Source organism: Grammomys surdaster, unplaced genomic scaffold (genome assembly GCF_004785775.1).
Source record: "Grammomys surdaster isolate TR1022 unplaced genomic scaffold, NIH_TR_1.0 513, whole genome shotgun sequence".
NCBI classification, from domain to species: Eukaryota; Metazoa; Chordata; class Mammalia; order Rodentia; family Muridae; genus Grammomys; species Grammomys surdaster.
This window is the reverse complement of record NW_021604932.1, coordinates 326,092-350,965: the sequence shown is the minus strand read 5'-3', so window position 1 is coordinate 350,965 and position 24,874 is coordinate 326,092. Positions and strand designations below refer to the sequence as shown.

At 37.5% G+C, this 24,874-nt stretch overlaps 1 long non-coding RNA gene across 1 annotated transcript; it reads left to right on the top strand.

Moving 5' to 3' along the window:
- On the top strand, positions 1–18,552 carry LOC114633065. Its single transcript, XR_003713164.1, has 2 exons — positions 1–235; positions 18,151–18,552. It is a non-coding gene; the product is annotated as an uncharacterized LOC114633065 (long non-coding RNA).
- The last annotated feature ends 6,322 nt before the right edge of the window (positions 18,553–24,874 follow it).

The following is a 24,874-nucleotide window of genomic DNA, read 5'->3' as shown; positions in this document are numbered from 1 at the left end:
AGCCAGAAACTGCAGTTTCTGGCCTCAGATGATCACAGAAGGCAGGTCAGCTACAGTAGTATAGTAACTTAGATAAGTAAAATTTTATTATGCAGCAACTTTAAATATGTCATAAGACAAAGTTTTACCCCCCCCACCCCATGCTGACACTCTTTTCCTTTTGCTGCCTCACGAAGAACTGACAAGAAGAAAGAAGATCATTTCCACCGAGCCTGGGGTGACCCTCAGCAGCCAGGTAACCTTGGTTTCTGTTGCTTATGTTCTTGCGATTGCCTTTCACCATCTGGTTATTTCTAGTGCTACCTGCACTCACTATTTATGATTGGAGCCTGTCTTTCCTGTTATCTTGGTTGTATCAGAACTCCTCAGAGTCCAGCTGTATTTGTGATCCTGTGATCCTGAGATCCTGGTGGTGCGAGCTTCTGTGAGTTAGGCTGCTCTGGGATCATGAAATCCTGATGTGATAAATCTCCTGAGATCCTGGGATCTTATGATCCTATATTCCTGGGTGTGTTAGAAATCCTAGGAGTCCAGCCTCCTCTGGGTTTTGGGGGATTGGGTACAGAGTTAGTGCCCTAGGACTGCTCAGAGCACAGGCACAGACTAGAAGGAGACTGAGAGTTTTTATAGTTAAAGCACAATTAAATCATTCATTTTGTCATTGCTACATGTCAACCTGTCACATAGGATCCCAGCCAATATATCAAACCACTAAAACTACTAAGTGACTGTTGGTAGCTTTTATTGTCACAAATATTCTTTCAATTTTAAGAGACTATTTTCTTTCTAAACTAAAATATTCCTTCTTGATTATATGATGGTGTGTGCAATTGTTGAAAAGAAGCCAATAATGTTGCATAGTAGAAGATTGACCTAATAGTAATAGTCCACCTTTCTAGAAGAGAATATGGTACTTTATAATAAAAGAGTTCTGTGGATATCATTGATGAAATCAATGAGTATGAAGATAACAGGGTTGAGCAACCCTAGCATTTGTCCTTCTCTTTTGCTATTTTTATAGCAAAGGACTCAGATATTCCTTCCACATGTTCTTTCCATGATGAAGGTAGGATCACAAGGTGAGCCTGAGGAATTGGAAACAATTGTAAACTATCAGGAAAATATATCAAAAGGACACTTTACCCTTGAGAAGATTTAAGGTACTTTACAAGTTTTAAGCAGTAACTTCTTAATCATTAATATATTAACAGTCAAATAGTAAGCTATTGAAGAGTCAGCAATGATCTTAATTTTAATCCTGAGCAAGCACTCATTCTCAATAGTGAAGCAATATGCAGAATATGTAGGTACATACATATGTATTCTGCATATATATATATATATATATATATATATATATATATATATATATTCTGCATATTTAGATTTATATATAGAACTCTCAATTTTGTATAAATAATTATAAGCATTTTATATTCTAGCAATAAAGTGTAAGTAAAATTATTTTAGATTCATGAAATAGAAGGAACAACTCAAAAACCAGGACACATCATTGTTACATGGAAGAAAACATAATATCAACTATAAATATGACATAATATGTGTAGCAGTTAGGTCTGGTTATGACTCCCAGCCCCCTGCTCCCAGAAATAAGACTCAGACTCAGAGTATATTTACAAATCCCTTGGCCATATAGCTGGCATCTTCTTTTATGAGATATAACTTAAAATATCCCATTTATTCTAGCCTACACTTTGTCAACATGGCAGGCTATTTATACACAGGTATCATCTATCCATCTTGACACAACATCCCAACCAATCTCCCACCTGACTCTATCCCAGAATTCTTCCCCTCCTGGCTGTCTCACCTTCCATTTCCTGTCTAATCCATAAGACATAGGCTTTTTAATTGATAGGTGATACATCCATACAATATACAAGATATTCTCTCAACAATTCCCTTTTTAGTCCTCTATAAGGTTATTTTCTTTCAAATATAAATTGAATACAATTATGAAACAATAATGAAAACTATAAGGTATGCTATACATTTTCAGTTTACTCTATTTGGCTGCCTAAATACTGTCTTGGTGAGTTGAGAGTTCTATATATAAATATAAATATAAATATAAATCTTTCTACATCTAAATAATTTTCTATTTTAACTTGTATTATTAACCTAAAACATCTTCTTAGACTTATAACATCTTAAATCTTAAACAACTTATGCTTATAATAAGATTATGACTATCTAGCCTTGGACCACATCAGAGACCTGAGAAGAAATACTTATTACCTGAATATGCAGGAAGTGCAGGGATACAGCTTTCAAAAATTATACAAATCACAGAGACAGCTGATTACCTAGACAGGGAATATTGCCTCTATAACTTTGAAGTATTCAACTTCAACCTTCTGACCTAGGATACCTGACAGTTTTTATGTGAACCAGGAATTATGAAGGACTTACTTGCTCTCTCACAGCAGAGCTTTGCAGTTGACTTCCCTTGATCTATTTGTCATTCCTAGACATATTTGTCTATAGTTGAAGTATGGGCATTTTCTTTGTCCGGTTGCTAGCTGGCCACAAATTAAGAAACTCCATATGGATGCTACTGATGCTCATCATCAACTTTGAAGTGAAATGAGGTACTGTCAGGAGCAAGCCTGTCTCACAGTAAAAGAATTTTTTAAAGAATGAAATAATTACAAATGCCATATCATACTTCTATCCAAGGTTTTTGCAGACCATCTATCTATAATATATTTGAATAATCAAACATTATATGTTTTTAGCTATGTATTATCCCTTTAATCCAGAATATATAATTTTGTGATTATCCAAACTAGTATTGAAGCTCACTATAAGATTGATTGATTCACTATTAACTTGTATTATTGATTATCCTAAATAGCTTGTAATAGCAGCTATTTAAAAGTCTGGGACTAAATATGGTATTTTTAAATGAGTTGCATAGGCATAATACCCACATAATAGATGAGACATACATTTTTATGCTATACCAAGATTAATATTAAATATCATATCAATATACAAAAATTTATATCAATAAAAACTTAAAGTGACTATTGTCAGGGCTGCATTTATGGTAGTTTTTTTCTTGTGAAGTTTTAGAGATAATATATTTCTATACTAATATAATATTTGGAATGTACAATATACACAGATCAGTTAAAGATGAATTATTTTCTTCTTGCTGGAGCAGGTTAAAGACAACTGTCTTTATGAGTTAGTTTGATCATAAAATCAAGCTGTAATATATATGTCCATTCAATGTCATAGTAATGTATGACACAATGAAGCTTGATGACTCTCTAGTCCACACAATCCATTGGGTATGTATAACTGAATTTCTGGCTAGAGAACATTTTTTTTTTAATGTCTCAGCCAGTTTTAGGGCTGTTCCCATGTAAAAGGATCATTGACCCAGGTTACCTTTCTTGTTTGGTTTTTATTTCTTTTTTCTTGTCTACAGCCAAGAACTGTAGGGAGTCTTCCTCTATCAAATCTGATCCTGATTAATTTGGAAGCAATCCAAAGCCTTTTCTTCTTTCCTGTTAACACAAACTTATAGTCTTTCTCCCAAAATAGCATATCCTTGATCCTGTAGCCTGAAGTCTTCAAAAGTATAGGTTGATTCAATCTTGCAGTCCATTTTAAACTTAGACCTGTTCTATTTTGACCTCTTTCATTAGAGAACTTGCAATACCACCACAACCATAAAACTTAAAATAACCATCATTTTGATAATTAAAAAAATTAAAATAACTTAATACTATTATTATTTATTGAGACAGGGTTTCACTGTGCAAGACAGGGTGACTTGGATTTCTTCTGTAGATTAGACCGGCCTCAAACTCACATGGAACCTATGAGTTCCTGCCTTTGTCTCCCAAGCATTGAGATCAATGGCATAGGCATATGTATTTATCTATTATTTATGTACCTTTGAAAATATTTATAACAATTCTATTTCTTTCTCCATTCTTTGAAGGTCAATATCTATGTGAATAAATTTACCTATATTCCCTTTCTCTTTATATAAATTTAAGATGGATATATTTACTTTTTAAATTACTAAAAACATTTCCATTTTTAAGCAAACCCTACATAGTATCATTAAGGAAAAAATATGTCACTTTGAATTTTAGACTGTCCTGAGGAAGTGGCTTAATCTATCAGTAAAGTGTTTCACCCAGATTTTATTGTGTAAATTGAACTGATCTTGAATTACTAGAGATCTACCTATCTCTTTTTCCTGTATCTCCTGATATTTAGCTCAGATTCTGTGTTATGCCTGGACTTGTCCCATGTATGTTCACAGAGACATTTCTACCTCCAGACTAATTCTAGCTACAACAGTCAACCTATGGCTGCATTTCCACATGTCATGAAAGCAGAGCATTAATTCCTATAGGACAGGATTGGTTACTCCTGCCATGCCAAGCTTCGGATAACCTGAAGTGGCAAATACCACATCTGTGGCATCTAGAAAATCAATATGGGTTTTGCAATCTGCTACTTCACTGGCTACATTCAGCCTGCTGGTGAACCAGAGCTGGTTCCTCCCTCTTGGCTGCTGCTATACTCTGCACTTGGAGAATTTTTAAACTCCTATGTTCAACTTTTAAATTATTAGGACGCTTCTTTAAAAAGGAGCTGTCATACTATCTCTCCCTGGGTTCCTACTCTTTCACTAGGAAAACCTCAATCTAAGTCATTTGTCTTGTGTTGTTCTGGGATGTTTTCTGATGCTTTTGTTCTGCTAGCCTGACTTTTCCCACTTTTTATCTGGGTGTTTTTTCAGCTCTTAGCTTGGGTTTTAATGTTTCACATTGGGCAACATTTTGTACAAATTTGACCTAGTTCTGCTTCTAAGCCCCATGTTCATAGAAATAAGACTCAGACTCAAAATACATTTACAAATAATCTGATCAAATAGCTACACTATTCTATGACTAGATATAACTTAAAATATCTCATTTATTTTAACCTACATTTTGCCCTGTAGCTGGTTACTAGTATTCAGGTACTATGTGTTTATCTCATCACAACTTCCCAGCAAATCTTCCAATGGGCTCTAGCCCAAATTCCATTCTAGTTTTCTGAGGAACCTCCACAGTGATTTCCAGAGTGGTTATACCAGTTTACAATCTCACCACCAATAGAAGACCAGCAATCTCAACTAACCAGGAACCCTGAGACCTCTCAGACACTGAGCTACCAACCAGGGTGCATTAAAAAAAAAAGAATTGCATACAACTTCTCAGCAGAGACTCTAAAATCCAGAGGTTATGGACAAATATACTGCAGATTTTAATGAACCACAGACATTAGGCTATAATACTATTATTCCCAGCCAAAATTTCAATCACCATAAATAAGAAAACCAAGATACCTCACGACAAAATCAAATTTAAACTATGTTGGGAGCCAACTCTTAACCGAAAGTGGCTATCATCTTTACAGCCATCTCAAGTCATATACCCTTACAAAAGACTTGTTTTCAACAGCCCACAACAGCTGAGCACACTCTGATAAATATCTTGTTACACTGTTTAGTGCCCTCAGCTGCAAGGTGCACATGGTATCCATGGCTACAAGGCACATGACATACTACCTTCAGTTGAACTTGTCCACAAGGGCAAGGCATGTGGTAAAGTGTATAAATACCCAGATTTCCTTTCAATAAGAGAGACTTGAAGATACTTGACCAGACTCTGTCTTGTATCCATCTTTTGCTTCTCTCGCCCCTCTGTCCTGTCTCTCTCTCTCTCTCTCTCTCTCTCTCTCTCTCTCTCTCTCTCCCACTCTCTCTCTCTCTCTCTCTCTCTCTCTCTCTCTCTCTCTCTCTTGCTAGACCCTGACCTGTGGACCAGAGCAGCAGAATAGGCCAGGTCATTACAAAGTAGCAGAATGGGCCATTACAAAGGGACAGGCCATTACAAAACTATATCCATAAATCCAAATACACAGAAGGTACTAAAAAGAGAACTTCATCCCTGAAAGCATAATGATTTTGTGCACTATGTAAAGTTTACCATGTGTTACTCATGCTGATTTGTCTACCCTCATACATTTTTTTCAATCCAGAGATGATATTTTAATTCTTATACCAAGAATCTTCAGTCTCAAGTCTGTGTAACCAATTCTTACCATTTATTTTCTCCCTTGTCAATAAATACTGATCACCCAATGGCTGAGCAGAAGAAAGAACAGGGCAGGAATTCTGCCAGCTATAGGAAAGAGAAGGGAAGCAGGAGATTCAGATCTTCAAGGAGAATAGAGTTTGAGTGTGTGTGTGTGTGTGTGTGTGTGTGTGTGTGTGTGTGTGTGTGTGTTTGTAAGCATGATGAAAATTTCAGCTGTTCTTTAAGAGTCTTTTCCTAGTTTCATCACACGATCTGACCTGCAGCTGACTGTTTAGGGTGGACTCCTTACCCAGTGTGCCTCTCCGTTCTGCTATCTCCAGCACACCAGGGACAAGATTACCACCATGTCCCAGCACATCTGGAATTTTTACATGGGTTTACATGGGTTTAAGTAAAAGTGATATTTGTCAAATTAGTGGAGTACTACATACAACATGAATATATTCTTCTTCCTCAGGCAGAAACATAGGTATATTATTATAATTTTATGACATAAATGTATATCACTATTTTTGAAAGAGAAATTATGATTCATTATCAAATACTAAATATTCACTACCACAGTAGAAAAAATATGAGGAGAAATTAATATTTAAAATGATAAAACATAGTACAATTAATCAGATATTATACTCACTAGTGAAAGACATCTGTAATTAGTTATTAAGTGTGTGCATATATACATACAATTTTAAATGATATCCTTGATATGTTCCTCTCATCTAAACTGCTGTCAGTTAGATACAATCACAAGTGAATAGATATTTATAGTTTAAATAATAATTATTTTTATATACTCGGGTCCATATCTATTGAGTTATATCAGAAGTTGAAATATTATTTATACTACATCAATATAAAATGCATGGACACCAGTATAACAATGAATGAAAACATATACATGCAAATATATACACACATTTATCTTGGCACTTCCGTAACAGTAGATCTTGAATTATAATACTTAGTGAAGTCAATATTCATTTAGTAATAATTACATTTATATTAATATTATTCTTCATTACAAAAGTTACAGTAAGATTCATTAACGATACCCTTGGTGACTGATATATGCCTTTTCAATTTAATTTGTAATTTTTTCCTCTTTTGTGTTAGCATTATTCATAAAGATTCAAGTGGATAATTCAGCTTGCATAAAAACCAACTTGATGTGCACATCTGGATATACATTACTGCTCTTTATGCCTAATTCTCTGTTCATGTCTGCAACATCCATAGAACAAATATTGAATTTGGAGCTTTCTAAGTGTGGTTCCAAAGCACCGTTCTAAACCTGTCATTTTCCATGAGTTGTGAAAATTTTACTCAATACATTGGGATGTTGCTGGATGTTGAATGGAAATATAATAGAAAAGATACTTCAGCATTTTCATGAAGAAAGCAAAAGTAGAATACCAGGGTTACATTATGTGTGGAAGTCTATTCCTGCATTTAACTTTTTTATCAAGACTAAGACACCATAAGCTGCTCTTGGGGATTTGGGTGCTGTCTCAGTATCAGTAGCACATGTGTGAATCAAAGATCTCCCTGAAGAGTTTTATGCTTTTATTCAGCACTTGTGTTTTGCTACTTCATGATTCTTGGTCTTTATGATTTTCTTTCATTATTTCTAATAAATATTTGGAAACAATTGTTCATGAGGCTGGTAAAATACAGAGACTGTTACACTGCATTACACTCTGGAGTGGTGGATTCAGCTGTAGATATTCATGAAACATGACAGAGAAAAGCTCTCTAAGATGCTCTACTCAGGGACTCAACACTGCCCATTCTCTTCTTTCTTCATTCTACCTAATTCTTTCTCTTTCAACCAACAAATCAATTTTCTTCTTCACATGGTTCCTTGAAATCATGGTATTGAGAAAGCAACTTTGTGTTTTTCCTTTCATGGTAAATGTCAAGTGCAAGATGGGAGAATAATGGACAAATGTCTAGATCAAACTTTGTTTCACAACCTGGTTTATACTTAGCTTCCATAGATCTGAATAGGGCCCCTTACTGAGACTGAATAGTCACAGTCTGTTTTTCTTATTTCTTAGCAACTCCTTAAACATATATGTTATGCCATGATTTTGGGTTCTCATGCTGTCTTAGGTCTTAATCACTATCGGGTTGCAGAGGTTTCTCAGCTGTTTGCAATCATTCTTTTCCTCCTCTAAATAAACTGATTCTCTTTCATTATTATGCTTTTTTCATTTTAGTGTATATTAAACACAAGACATAAGGTGTGTTTAATATATACTGACTAGGTTAATGTAAAAATAAATTTGTAAAGTAACGTTACTTTTAAAATAAAATGTTTTGGGCATACTTAAATAAAAATGTTCAACAAAACTTATATAAAATAATAAAGTTCCTTTCACTATTAATGCTGTATGAATACAAATAACTTAAAATAAACTAAAAAATTTAAAATGTTCTCCAGAGGGAAAATTCCTCAGGAAAACACATCAAATGCTAGAATTACTTCTTTTTAAAGATATAAATGTCTATAAGACAATATATATTAAAGTCATTATCTAAAAAGGAAGCACTGCAAGAATAGGCTTTTTTTTTTTTACAAATTCTGTCGAAATTATATTATACTATCAGAATAATTTGCATTTTTTTTCCTGAGGACGACTCTTGTGCTTGTTTGTTTTATGCCAACTTGATACAAGTTAAATTGATTTGAGAAATGGAACCAACATTTAAGAAAATAGCTCTGTAAGATCTTGCTGTGCACAAACCAGTAGACATTTTCTTAATTGGTTATTATTTGAGGAGGTGTCCAGCCAATGGTAGGTTGTACCATATCTGGTCTGGAGGTCCTGAGCTCTATAAAAAAGAAGTAAAAAAAAAGCCATGTTGAGTAAGCCAGTTTTCAGCACTTCTCCATCAGTTTCTTCTTCCAGGCTACAGTCCTGTTTGAGACTTTCTTGATTGTCTTAGACAATGACCAGTGATATGGAAGCACAAACAAACCAAACACTTTTCTTCCCAACTGCCCATAATATGTTTTATGAAGTTACATTACAAAAAGGGCAACACTGACAAAGACATATTTTCCCAACTTACAAGCATTTCTCAGCTGCCTAGAGACTGTTCTGTGGGGTTAAGGCTTTGAGGTTCTTTTCCCACCCACATTGACATAACCATTAATGTCATCCCTTTTAGCTCCTGGTTGGACTGTATTGATAAGACTTAATGGGAGTAGATTCTGACATAGGATATGAGACACAATCTTACAATGTCACAATCTTTATTCCTGTCTTCTACAATGCTCCCTGAGCCTCAGATGTAGGAACGTTTTGTAGCTATATCCATTGTGACTGGGCAACAGAAATGTTCAAATTAATTGATTGCATCTTTTATAAAAGTCTCCCTTTATCCTCTTTTTGTTGTCAAATAGCTATGGCTAAGATTTCGAGTACTTTTTTGTATAGGTAGGGAGAGAGTGGGCAGCCTTGTCTAGTCTTTGATTTTAGTTGGATTGCTTTAAGTTTCTCTCCATTTGATTTGAGGTTGACTACCGGTTTGCTGCATATTGCTTTTACTATGTTTAGGTATAGGCCTTGTATCACTACTTGCAGATGATATGATAGTATACTTAAGTGACCCAAAAATTCCATCAGAGAACTCCTAAACTTTATAAACAACTTCGGCCAACTGGCTGAATATAAAATTAACTCAAACAAATCAGTAGCCTTCCTTTACTCAAAGAATAAACAGGCTGAGAGGACATGACACCCTTCACAGTAGTCAAAATTGATACAAATATCTTCGTGTGACTCTTACCAAGCAAATGAAAGATCTGCACAAAAGAACTTCAAGTCTCTGAAGAAAGAAATGGAAGATTTCAGAAGATGGAAAGATCTCCCACACTAATGGATTGGCAGGATCAATATAGTGAAAATGGCCATCTTTCCAAAAGCAATCTACAGATTCAATGCAATCCCCATCAAAATTCTAACTCAATTCTTCATAGAGTTGGAAAGACCAATTCTCCAATTCATTTGGAAAAACAAGTAACCCAGGATAGAGAAAATGATTCTCAACAATAAAAGAACTTCTGGGGGAAGCACTATCACTGACCTCAAACTTTATTATAGAACAATAGTGCTTAAAAAAATATTTCATGGTATTAGTACATAGACAGACAGCTAGATCAATTGAAGGCCTAGAAATGAACCCACACACCTATGGTCAATTGATATTTGACAAAGTAGCTAAAGCCATCCAGTAGAAAAAAGACAGCATTTTCAACAACTAGTGTTCTTTCAATTGGCAGTCAGCATGTAGAAAAATGCAAATCAATCCATTCTTTTCTACTTGTACAAAGCTCAAGTCCAAGTGGATCAAGGACTTTCACATAAAACCAGATTCACTGAAACTAATAGAAGAGAAAATGGGGAAAATCCTTGATCACATGGGCACAGGGGAAAATTTCCTGAACAAAACACCAATGGCTTATGCTCTAAAATCAAGAATTGACAAATGAGACCTCAAAAAATTGCAAAAATTCTGCAAAGTGAAGGACTCTCTCAAAGGACAAAACACCAACCAACAGATTGGGAAAAGATTCTTACCAATCCTACATCTAAGAGAGGGCTAATATCCAATATCTACAAAGAAATCAAGAAGTTGGAAACCAGAGAATCAAATAACCTTATTAAAAATGGGGTACACAACTAAACAAAGAATTCTCAACTGAGAAATATCGAATTTCCAAGAAGCTCCTAAAGAAGTGTTCAGTATCCTTAGTCATCAGGGAAATGCAAATCAAAACAACAGAGACACCCCCTCATATCACCCAGAATGACTAAGATCAAAACTTGAGGTGACAGCAGATGTTGGCAAGGATGTGGAAAAAGAAGAACACTTCTCAATTTTTGGTGGGATTGCAAGCTGGTACAACCACTCTGGAAATCAGTTTGGCAGTTCCTCAGAGAACTGGACAAAGTACTCTCTAAGGACCCATCTATCACTCCTGGGCTTATACCCAAAAGATACTCCAATATATAACAAGGACACATACACCACTATGGTCATAGCAATCTTATTTATAAGAGCCAGATGCTGGGGGAAAAGCCAGATGCCCTTCAGCAAAGGAATTGATTCAGAAAATATGGTACATTTACACAACATAGTACTACTCAGTTATTAAAAACAATGATTTCATAAAATTCTTAGGCAAATGAATGGGATCAGAAAATATTGTCTTAAGTGAGGTAACCCAATCACAAAAGAACAGACATAGTATGCATTCACAGATAAGTGAATATTAGCCCCAAAGCTAAGAACACCCTAGATATAATTGACAGACTACATGAAGCTCAAGAAGAAGGAAGACTAAAGTGTGGATGCTTCAGTTCTCTTAGTAGGGGTAGCAAAATACTCATGGGAGCAAATATGGAGACAAAGTGTGGAGCAGAGACTGAAGGAAAGGTCATCCAGAGACTGTTCCACCTGGGGATACATCCCATATACAGACACCAAACCCAGACACTATTGTGGATATGGATACCAAGAAGTGCTGGCTGACAGGAGCCTGATAAAGGGGTCTCCTGAGAGGCTTTTCCAGAACCAACCATTGGCCTGAACATAGGGTCCCAAATGGAGGAGCTAGAGAGAGGACTGAAGAAGCTGAACGTGTTTGCAACCCTATACTAAGAACAACCATATCAACCAACCAAGCATCCCATAGCTCCCAAAGACTCAACCACCAACGAAAGAGTACACATGGAATGTCCCATTGCTCCAAATGCATATGTAGCAGAGAATGGCCTTGTCAGGCATCAATGGGAAGAGAGGCCCTATGTCCTGTGAAGGCTCAATATCCCTGTATAGGTAAATGTCAGGGCAGGGAGACAGCGTGGGACTGCATAAGGGTATCTTGGTTCATGGGTCGGCATGGGCCAGGAACCTCGAGAAGCCAAAGGGGAAATGGCAGGTGTTCGGCCACATCCCCAGAACCCAGGGTCCTGACACACAGTCTAGTCTCCATGGACCTACATTGCTCAGTCACAGGCCATTACAGCCCCTCCCAAAGTGAACAGGTAGAGGGTGTGACTACAGGCCTCAGGTCCTAGAGAGATTTACATACTAATGAAAGTCAGAGGGTGGAGCAAATTAAGCATTCTTCCTAATACCCTCTCATTTTCTCCCTCCCTATTTAACTCAGGTCTACCCTGAGCTTCAGGGGGGTACATCCAGATCCATCTACCATCTACCATGAAAATAAACACTTTTGGAACCAAGGACTTTCTTGTGTCATTGGGGCCTGCCATAGCCAAAGGTTCCAGCCTTTGGAACCTTAGACATCCTCCTGTTTGTGGGACCCACCTCTTGGAAAGCCTCCAGGACACCACTGTGGCTTTATTTACCCACAAGACAGAAGTGGGTGGGTGGATGGGGGAACACCCTCATCGAAGCAGGAGGAGGGGGGATGGGGTAGGGGATTTCTGGAGGGGAAACCAGGAAAGGAGATAATATTTGAAATATAAATAAGAAAATATCCAATAAAAGAAATGGATAAAATATTGTCTCAGTCTGTTGCTTAGAGAATGTTCCTTGATGAAGGGTAAAGACTACACTTATCTACAGTATAAGGACAAGTGTTTATTGATTGTTGTTAGGGATTATGCTTTATTAGTAAAATAGTAGTTGTACAGGAAGACTCATTCGACCATGTTCATTCCTGCTCTGTCATACTATATTCTAACTCTTTCCTGAGGGTATCTGGATACCACCAATAAAGTGTCCCAAAGAACCAAAGAAGGCAAACAAGAATCTTGCATGCAGAGTGTGCTATCTGACCACTTCCATCTATAGCATCTGCTGTCTCTGTACACTAGACATAGAAGTTGAGCAAATCTTGGTATGGATAGGTTTCACATGGATAGTTTCTGGTCTGGCTATGTATTTCCCAAATGTTACAGTAATGAAAAGAGGAAAAAAAGAGGTTAAGTGATCCACACAGGGCAGGTGCCACCATAGCTGTAGCAGCATTGGAAGTGGCAGTGGCAACAGTAGCAGCAGCAGCAGCTAGTAATGTTTTCCTTGTTAGGAGAGAAGAGGGGTACATAGAGAATATGGTAAGCAATCTGAAACAAAACATATACCCAGTTCATATTGGAACATATTTAAATATTTACCTTTTGTTTACAGTATCAGAAATGTGGGGAATGACCTTCACCCCTGCATGGGTATTCATCCCTTTGACTACAGAGTGGGGCTGCCCCTAGACGCTGTTCATCTATTCCAAATACAAATGTTTTCAGTGACTCTAAGAAATGATCAAGGAGCTTTATTCTACCTTCCCTTTTACATTCAGCTTTACATGTATATATGTGGGCATATACATACATGTGGGTAGGTTTTCATTATCAGGAACATGTGTGTGAAAAAATGAATGTACATGTATATACACATATATGATGGTCAGAGGTGAATCTTGGGTTTATTATTCAGGAGCTGGCAGCTTTTTTTGTGAGACAGGTATGACATAAGACATAAGAATTAGGACAGGATATTGCAGTTCTTGGAATGTCTTGATTCTATCTCCCCATGCATTGCTATAATAAACACAAATCACCATTCCTGCTCTCTTACATATATACAGGAGATCAAATTTAGGTCTTCATGTTTGTATGTTAAGACTATGTCTCCCTAGCACTATATCTTGCATTCTCTGTGCTTCTTGTTCATTGGGCCAGCATGTTTTAGAACTTTACTTTGTTTCATTTCTTACCTGAATTGTAAGCAAGTCTGAGAACAGGTACACAAAGCAAATTTATTTATTATTGAAAATATGCAGAAGAAAATAAGCAAGATCTATATTATGATACCTACTACTTTACAGTGAAACTATATTTTAGCTCAGGAACAAAGAAACATAAGCAGAGGGATAATAAAACATTTATATAGAACAGAAAATATCATTGCATTTGTTAAGTGACTTCAAAAACTGCAAAATTGGTGACAGTTATTTCCTGCATCTTGAGACAGTAGGATTATATAATAAGAGAGGGAGAACACTGTATCCTTGATGAGGAAGAGGTGGATCAGATCTAGAAGGGATTGCAGAAGAAAACATAGCCAGACTGAGAAACTATTATCTTCTTTAAAGAGAAGTGAATCAGAGTTTATAAGGGAGTAGTAGAGAGACAAATCCACTGGTCACTGCAATCGAACTTATGTCCTTTGGGTGAACCAGAAGTTCTTTAAAATGATAGCCAAAAGAAGAAACAGCTCCCTGTCTTACACAAATCTATTTTCCTAGGAGAAAAATATGGAAGACTACTATGTTCTATTCAAAATGTACCTGTAACTGACACAAAATATTATGAATGAATTGGGAGTTATTGGATAGGTGGTTAGATGGATGTCAGAGTGAAATGGCAATTAATTAGACAACAAAAATGGTAAAGCAAACTTATTTCCCAAGTAACATATTCTGTTAAGAAATACACTGCTAAAAAAAAAAAATACTTGTTAGCCTTAGCCAGGTGTGCTTGTTCACACCTGTATTCAGACCACCTAGGAGAATAAAGAAAGAGAAGTCTGTGTTCACTATCAAAATCAAAAAAACAAAGAAGGAAACAGTACATCCAAATACAGAGTACACACAGTGGGTATAGACTCAATATACATTACTCTCATCCTGAATGAGGAAGAGCAGGATTCCCAGTGATCATGGCAGAGTTTCTTACCATATCTACAATATCTCTATTATCTCAGGCTGACCTTCGAGATTCTGGCATTCTGATCTGAGTAGAAATGGTTCATGACTTTCTTTTAATGATATATGCTGTCTTCTTACTTGTGCCATTTGAGGCAGTTAGGAACTGATGAGAATGTTGCTCCCTTTTGGCATTAATACATAAGGCTTGAGAGAAAAAATTATGATTACTCTCCAATAACTCAGAGATCTGGGAGTCTTTCTAATTGCTCTAATCTATCTGCAATTTAACAAGTATCATTCATTAATGAGTGTACACTTACACTTTAAGTGCTTTGGTACTTTTATATATTTTGAGTAACTTGTATGTGCAGTACTAAGCTTAAAGGTAAATGATATGGAAAAGACAAATTTAAATTTGATGTCTTCATATTGATGATAATCAAATAAATATAAATGCTGTTTTTTTTTCTAAGAAGGCATCTATGGTATCTCAGTGATTTCTCTAAAGAATGAACACAAATGCTGTATACTCTAGATTTTTCTATTTTTAACAATGCATGAACAATCAAAAGCCACATTCTTATGCCTTTACAGGGAAGAAATCTCCTTATCAAGAACAGTGTGAGGATATGGAGAATTATGTTCCTCAGTCAGAACAAACTGCAAGTTTACCAGCCATTTGGGAGCCACTGTGTAATTCTCTAGAGATACTAGTATCACTGGAACCAGGGAAATGAGTTTTTATTTCTTGAGAAAGGCATGAAGTAGTGAATTTTTTTTAATGTTTCTATTCTTATCTAGAAAGTAGCAGCCTGGCAGTGGTGGTGCATGCCTTTAATCCTAGCACTTGGGAGGCAGAGACAGGTAGATTTCTGAGTTCAAGGCCAGCCTGGTCTACAGAGTGAGTTCCAGGACATCCAGGGCTACACAGAGAAACCCTGTCTTGAAAAACCAAAAAAAATAGTTAGAAAGTAGCAAGGATCAAATATCTATTGGTTAGGGAATACTATTCTGCCATGCAGCACTAATAACAGTGATATAATTATCATTGTTTTCTGAAGTGACTCACAGAAGTAAACCAAGTTACAAAGAAATCATAGAGCTAAAATACATTAGGAAAATAACCTAGTTCACCTTCTTCTGGATTGAATGGGTAATGTACAAAGAAGAACAGGGACATTTCAACCCAGAAAACATGTAAGGGGTACAAGAAGACTTGAGGCCAGTCACAGTGATGTAGCTAAAGTGCCTTTCAGTGGCATTTCGTGAAGCTGGACTTCAACAAGACAAACTCCATAAAGCCTACACTCTCATGGAAACTGAACAACTCTCTACTTAATGAATCTGTATCAGGAAAAAAAGAAGAAACTAAAGACTTTTATTTTCATTTTCAATTCTTGGACAGCTTTATTCATATTCTTCACATGTTTGGTTGTATGTTTTATTTCTTTACAATTATTTGCTTCCTTTTTAAGGTCTTTACTGGTTTTAATGTATTTTCTTGTGTTCCTTTAAGGGATTCATTTATTTCCTATTTAAAGCCCTATATCACCATTGTAAAATCTGATTTAAAATAATCTTCTAGTACTTCAGTTTAGTTAGAATATCTAGAACTTATTGTAGCAGAATAGCTGGGTTCTAGTGTTGCCATATTGCCCTGGCTTTTCTTGTTGTGTTCTTACACTGTCCTTTAGGCATCTGTTTTTTCCTGATTGGTTAGCTGTATAATCCTGATGCCAGTAGGACTTCTCAGGGAGGCAGGAGGATCCATGAGTGAGAAGATGGATGCCAGTGGATCTTATACTGCTGGATATACCTCAAGCAGACCCAACTGGCAAAGGATTGGTGGGCAGTGTACCTCCGTTGTCTGGCTATGGACTCTCTCTTCTGTCTGAGGAGCCTTGCTGTCCTGATTCAAGCTGTTTTGTAATTGAGCATATTGACCATCAAGTAGCACCTTATTTTGGAAAATATCAATGCCTCTAGTCTGATTTTGTTATTCTATGGCCCTTGCCTTTTTTCCCACCATGTGCACCATTGTAACTGATGTCCAGATTTCAATATTTTTGTTGCCAAATCTTTCCAGTCTTGGGGCACAGTTCTGTGGGGGAAAAAAGAAAGCCGCAGCAGTTGTGATGGAGTCCCAGAGGCTTTCCACCCACGCTGGCGGGTCCCACATACAGAAGAAGGTTTAAGGTTCCAGCAGCTGGGGGCTTTGATGGCAGCAGGCCTCAATGACATGAGGAAGTCCTTGGTTCCAAAAGGGTTTATTGTCATGGCGGATGGTGGATGAATCTGGATGTACCCCGGTAAAACTCAGGGTAGTCCCAAGTTAAATAGGGAGGGAAGAAGGGGGAGTTTCTGGGAATGCTTAATTTACTCCACCCTCTGGCCTTCAATAGTATTCAAATCCCTAGGGCCTGAGGCCTGTAGTCACACCCTCTACCTGTGCACTTTGGGAGGGGCTGTAATGGCCTATGTGACTGAACAATGTAAGTCTATGGAGATGAGACTGCGCATCAGGAGTCTGGGTTCAGGGGGCGAGGCCGAACTCCTGCCAGTTCTCACATAGAGTCTCAGGATTCTAGGCTCATGCCCAGCCATGAACCAGGTTACCCTTACGCAGTCCCATAGTTCTGGCATGAGTTGCCCATGAAATTAATATCTGTGTCATGTAGAATGAATGCATATCATAGGAAGAACTTTCTTAAATATCCTCAAATCTAATATGTATATACAATAAAATTTAATTTCATTATAAGCTTAGAAGTGCCTATTGTCTCCTGGTAGAATTTTTTTTACAGTAACTGGATAAACTAAGTTTAGTTTTCTAGCAATCTTGGGCAGCTCCCACTTGGTTTCATTTTAAAGTGACTTGATAGACTCTGGTCTAAATTTTTCTGCCTTTATCTGAGTAATTTTCTTAGGTCTTCCTAATGCTTGTTTAATTTCTGTGATGTGTTTAGGTATTTTTATTAGGTCTCTCTCAAGTTTGTTTAAATTCCCCTGTCTGTATCTGAGTTTCTTCTTATTCTCATTTATAAGGCTTCTAATTTTCCTTCTGAAGCTTGTATCTTATTGGTGTATTTTAATGTTTTACTTTTTCTTGTATTAATAAGGTTTTTCCTTTCAGAACATGTGAAAAACCACTATAACTATTAAAGACAAAATATAAAATACTAAAATATAATAATCATAATCAATCTTCAGCAAATTTCAATTAAGTCATTTAGCTTTTTAAGCCATATAGAATAGCACTATACAGGATATCAGACCTTTCTATTACAGCATCTCTCATTTTTAACTCTCTCCTTGAGCACTTCCTAGATGGCTTACAAAACTTGATGGCTTCTAAGTTTGTCTGCAGCTGGAAGGATCACTCTGTCTGTCGGGTCTTCTCAGTTGGAGCACCAAAATGCTGACTTTTAAAATACTAAATTCCAAATGTTCAATTTTACCAAGTGAAGTTGAACAATCTTCTTTTGCTGCCTGAAGATTAAGTCTTGGATCTGCTTCCACCACCATTGTGGGACTGTAATTTGGCCATGCCCCCCAGAGCCCAGAGAGAGGGCAGAGAGAACAAGTCTCTGCCTCAAGATTTCTCTGCCCTGCCCTTCTCCTCCGTTTCCAATATATAAGTGAAACACCTTCTGACATGTTTCAGGAGAGCCCTTTACCATTCACCACCCAACCCCCCAGTCATCTGTTAATAAATCAACACGTCTCAAATCTTCACATGTCTCATGAATTCTGGATTCGAGTAAGTCAAAATCTTGTATCCCCCTGTCCGCGCGGGGCTGGGGAGGGACTCAAGCTAGTCGTGCGGCCGCCCACCCCGGCACTCTCTGCACTCTATCGCGGGTCCCGTGAAGGCCTTGAGCCGGCGCCCAGGACATCTCCACCCGCTCTTGTTCACGCGGCCTCCCATGCCGACCCGTGTCCTGCATGCCCGGCGTCTCTGCCTCCTGCCGACCTGTGTCTCTGCCTGTGTCTGCTCACTCCAGCACGGCCGCCTGTGATCCCTAGGCGCGAGTAGTGTCCGGCACACCATGCAGGCCTATGTGCTTCCATGCTTCCTGCCATGAAAATTAAATAGAGTAAGCCTCTGATACTGTATGTCAGCCACAATTAAATATTATCTTTTATAAGACATGATATGGTTAAAGTGTCATTTCATAATATTAAAAACATAACTAAGCCATAAGTTAGAAGAAGGGACTAGGATATGCCTGACTATGCATTTATTTGGAGAAAAGTGGATTTGGGAACTTTGGTTTAGGAAAGCAGTAGAATGTATCAAGTGCTGCTTAATGGGACATACTAGAATGAACATGAAGACAGTTGTGCTTAGGATGATTTGAACTTTGGAGACCTGTCTCAAGAGGTTTCAGAGGAGAAGAATTTTAGTATGTTTTCTACAAATCATTCTTGTGATATTTTGTGGAAAATGTGGCTGCATTTTGCCCATCTGTTAAGAGTCTGCATGAGGCTAAAGTAAAGAGATTTAGATGAATTGCATTGGCAAAGGAAATCTGCAAACAGCCAAGCATAGACTCACTCCTTTGGTTTCCACTTGTGAAGAATATTTTGATAAAATGGAACAAGCTGAGAATGGAAAAATAAAGAATGTTGATTCAAAGAGCAAAGGGACATCAGAAAATGAAAAGAAAAAGCTAAGTCCTTAGTTCAAGGAGATAAACAGCTGAAATATATTAAACAGAAATAAGGGAGTATAGTCCTTGAGATAATATCCCACCAACTATTCTTCCATCTTCTGACATAGAATTTAAAAAAAAAAAAAAGGTCCAGGTGTTGTGGTACGTCCTTTAATTCCAGCACTCAGGAGATAAAGGCATGTGGATCTCTGAATTCAATGCCATCCTTCTCTATAGAAAAAGTTCAAGAACAGCCAACATTAGGCTGTAAACTATCTAAAACAGAAAGCTGTCAAAGATGCTATTGAAAAGAGGGGGCCATGTTCCAGCTCCATCAAGGAGCAGAACTTGCCATCTCAGCCATGTGGTTATGGTTTTAGAGTCAAACATAGAAGGAAGTGGTTATGGAATATCCCTCTGAGAATGGCAAAGGCCATGTAGTAGCAAGAAAAATAAGCTTGACTCTCCTACTTCTGGGACAGCAGCAAGCCCAACAGCCATGAGATCTGCCCCATCCTATCAGAGTTCCATCTTCCTTCTGGTCCACACCTTCATCCACTATCTCTGTTTGGCACACCAATCCTCTACCTACAATTCTGTCTACCTCCCAGAAGGTCTGTTCCAACTTATAACTTGCTATGAAGGAAGCCAAAAGCAGCCAGATAGTGAAAAGCAAGCAAAAGAACACAGTCAACAGAAGCCAGTGTAATACAGCACAACCAGAAACGAGATCTCCTACTACAGAAAGCATTGGATATCTTAACAAACCTAAGGAGGAAGACTGTAACCTTAAATCTCATCTCATGAGCATGATAGAGGCTTTTAAAATAGTATAAATAAATCCCTTAAGGAAATACAGGAAAAGCACAATCAAACAGGTAGAAGCCAATAAATAGGAAACAAATATCTTAAAGAAATACAGAAAAATTCAGTCAAGCATGTAAAATAAATGAACAAAATTGTCCAAGAACTAATAATGGGAACAAAAAACAATAAAGAAAACACAAATTGAGGTAACCCTGGAGATAGAAGATCTAAGAAGGAGAATAGGAACTACAAATTCAAACATCACCAACAGGATACATAGATGAACAGAGAATCTCAGGCATAGAAGATACCATAGAAGAAATCAATATATTGGTCAGAGAAGACATGAAAAGTTTGTAACTCAAAACATCCAAGAAATTTGGGACACTACAAAAAGATCAAACCTAAGAATAATAGAAATAAAAGAGGGTGAGGATTTCCAGTTCAAAGGGCCTGAAAATAGCTTCGAAAAATCATAGAAGAAAACTTCCCAAACCTAATGAGAGAGATGATCATAACCTACAAGATGACTATAGAACACCAAATAGACTTGACCAGAAAGTAAAATCATTCTGTCAGATTATTGTCAAAACACTAAAGGCCCAGGACAAAGAAATAATATTAAAAGCTGCAAGGGGGAAAAGCCAAGTAATATATAAAGCCAGACCTATCAGAATTACATCAGAATCCTCAAGAGAGATACTAAAAGCCAGAAGATCCTGGACATGTGTCATACAGACCCTAAGAGACCACAGATGCCAGCACAGGCTACTATACCCAACAAAACTCTCAATCACCATAGATGGTGAAACCAAGATATTCCATGACAAAATTAAATTTAAACAGTATCATTCTATTAATCCAGTTCTATAAAGGCTACTAGAAGGCAAACTCCAACACAAGGATGGTACCTATACCCAATAAAACACAAGAAATTAGTCATGGATTGTTAAGCATCACCTATCTCAATGCTTTGTATACACTTACTTGTATAAAAAAATAACAACCAACAGGCTTCCTGTGCTACTGCCACCAACTCTCTACCCCAATGTGGTCCTGTAGCCTTTATCTCTAGCTAGTCCCCACATCAACCAGTCTGGGTATTCCTAGCTCTGATTAGCTTGTCTCTGAAACCACTAATTCCTTTACTGTCATTACCTCACTTGCTTGGCAGTTTCACATTCCAGTAACCCTCTAGCTGGGTGTTCTCATCTTGGCAGATTCTATGGTTCAGTGCCACCAAGATGTCTCCACCAGACTTGCTAATTTCCCTTGGCATCGTCGCTGTTACACCAGCCCCATTTAATGACTGCCCACCTCATGGTTAGATATCACAATACCTAATAACCCAGTAAAATCAAAACTCTAGAAGCTTAATAGATAATCAGTCAGATTTATCTATCAACAATTCTCAAATCACAAGATGCCCTCACAATAATTTCAAAGCCAATTGATAATGGTAAAAGCTGCCCACCTAGATCAGGTAAGTTATTCCAATTATTCTATCCTTACATGATATGCATAACTACCTGAGGCTATTTAAAACCACCATGGTTCTGAATCATCCTGTCTGTCCACTTCCATCTTGGTTCCTTCCCTCCCTCTCCAGTCTCTCCCTGTCTCTTAGCTCTGCCTCCCTTTTCCCTGTCCAATCACAGACCTCCTGCTGCACTAATAGTTTAATGTACTTGAACAGGGAAAATCCTGCCACATTCCCTTGCTCACCTTTTTAACAGTTTGCTAAAATGTCTGATGTCCTATAGCAAAGAATATGGGACTTCAAAGAGGGAGAGGGCTCTAGGAGAAAGTCAGGTGTGGAAGTATTCTCTAGGGAGAGAAGGAGGGAAAAGTAGGCCAGGACTAATAAGCCACATGGCAGAACTAGAATACAATAAATGGGTTAATATGTTATGAGCTATCTGGAAACAATTCTTAGTGTCATTATTAAAGAGCTGGTGGTCCCAAAGAAAGTTCCAAAACAGCCTCATCTTCATGCCAGCCCTCAACTCAGAAGGGCACACCCTATTCTTCCATAGGCCTTGCAGACTGCAAATGTGTAGATATATCATCTACCCCATCCTTCACTGTCTTGGTATCTATTCTGTTCACATTTTTTTTCTACTTTGTCCCACGTTCCAGTTCCTAACTCTGGTGAGACCCCCTGCTAGATCAGAGATCATGCTGGTTAGCCACAATCCAAACTCCATTTCTGATAGAGAACCTCTGTTCAACTACAGGCCTCATAGGCCAGAAAGGAAACAGAAACCAAGGAAAACAACACCCATTAAACAAGATCAAATCAGAAATTAGCTCCTAAATTTATAATCACTCCAAACCCAGATGACTGATAGAAGCCTAAGAAAATCAACAACATCCAAGGTAACATGTCACCAGCAGAGGCCAGGTATGCTATTACAACAATCCCTTAATATTCCAGCACAGCTTAAGCACAATAAAAATCCCTAAAACCAGCTATGTGAACATGATAAAACTTTAAAATAGGAACTGGATAAATTCCTTAATTGAGGATAAACAGAATAAAATAAATAGGATAAAATTCCTTAATTGAGGATAAAATAGGAACTGGATAAATTCCTCAAATTGAGGAAAAGGCAAAAATTGGAAGAAATGAATAAATTCCTTAAAGAAAGTCACAAAATTTAAGAAAACTGTTTAAGACCTGGAAATGGAAAATAGAATCAATAAAAAAGAGTGAATTTTGGGAGATGAAAGATCTAGCCAAGTGAAGAGTAAGTTTACAAACAAGCTTGACTAACAAAATATAAGAAATGGAAAACAGAATCTCAGACCTTGAGGATACAATTGAAAAAATAGATAAATTGGTCAGAGAAAATGTTAAATTTAAAGGCATCCTGAGACAAAATATCCAGAAAATATGGGATAGTATGGCACAACTCAATGTAAGAATGGTAGGAATAGAAGAAAAAGAATCCCAGCTCGAATTCCCAGAGAATATTATCAACAAAATTATAGAAGAAAAATTTCCTAATCTAAAGAATAAGATGCCTATAAGTATGCAAACACATACAGAACACCAAAACACTGAACCAAAAAAACGAAAGTCCCCTCACCATATACTACTAATCAGAACACTAAATATACAGAAAAACAACCACAACAAAAAAGTTTTCTCTTCTTGTGATGTACTTTTTTGCTCAGTGCAGCATCTATCTATGTTGTAGCACACCTCAGAACTCCTTTCCTTTAATTTTAAAATCACGTTTATTCACTTGTTCATTTACATACTTATTTACTCTGTGTGTACCCATGCTCATGTGCATGTACATATGTGTATTTCTGATGTGCTCATGTGCCATAGCGGGCATATGGAAGTCAAAGACCCACTTCTGAAATTTGGTTCTCCCCTTCTACCATGTGGATCCTGGGAAATATTCTCAGACTTACCCTCTAAACTATCACATTTGTCCATTTCTGTCACTTTAAAGCTGGAATCATATTCCATTGTTTCTATATATCATATTTTGTTTCTCCATTTATCTATCAGTAGAAGGATACCTTGAAAGAGTGAAGGTATGTATGGAGACATCATACATGGAGGAAGCAGTGCTGGCTGAAGGCACCCTCAGATGAAGAATCTGAAGATGTGGTCAACAAACCCCTAGGTTCATGCTGGCTTCTGACAGAGAACCCTGGACTCTCAGATGACCTGGAGTCACTTTACAGAGAACTGTCCTTGTTAGGAACATGAGCTTGATTCTGTGGGTGTGGTGGAGCTGTGGAAGATTATTGAGCAGTGAAATGCTTAGAAAAACAGCTATATGTTAATTAGCTGATTTCCCTTCCTCCTCAGAAACAGACAAGCAAAAGAAACTTGAACAAAGTAGTTCCTTAAAGAAGAGATATGTGCAAATATTTCTAGTAGTTGGAAGACCAGTAGTAAGCAAGGAAAAGAGAATTCTAATTTCCAGTTTGGGCATTTTAAGTGAGAGAAAATAACCTGGGGTAGGCAGATAGCCGTGTAGCCTGAGAATAAGGGCTGCCTCACCACACAGCTCCAGTGTTCCAATCCTTGTCTCTTTGTTCCAAAAACCATATGACTTCTCCTATCAAGTAGGGATTTCACATCTTTCTCTCTCTCTCTCTCTGCCCCTTCTACAATTTCAGACTTTCTTTTATTTTCAGACAGTTTTTGTGTTGTTTGAGTAAGCTATGACAAGAAGATAGATTATATTTGAAAGCCCACTATTTGCTAAGTTGGTCCCCCCGTAATTGCTTTGCCTGTACACACTGTACATGTGAGAAGAGGTGCTGTTCTTTCCTTCCCTTCAGAAAGTACAAGCAGCCAAGCATCTTCAGTGGGAAAGTGAGAGGACCTGTTTCTACTGTTTGAGGCAGGATGACTGGAACAGCTGCTTGTTCTGGCCCTTCTGAGATGCCTTCATATAGGGCTGAGTTTGGGTGAAGTGTAGTGTTTGCCTTTGGTAAAAAGCTTAAGGGGTCAGCATGGCAGTACACACCTTTATTCCTAGCTCATGAAAGGCAGAAGTAGGTAGATGTCTTCAAGTTCTACACAGGGGATTCTAGGATAGGCAGTGCCACATTGGGAG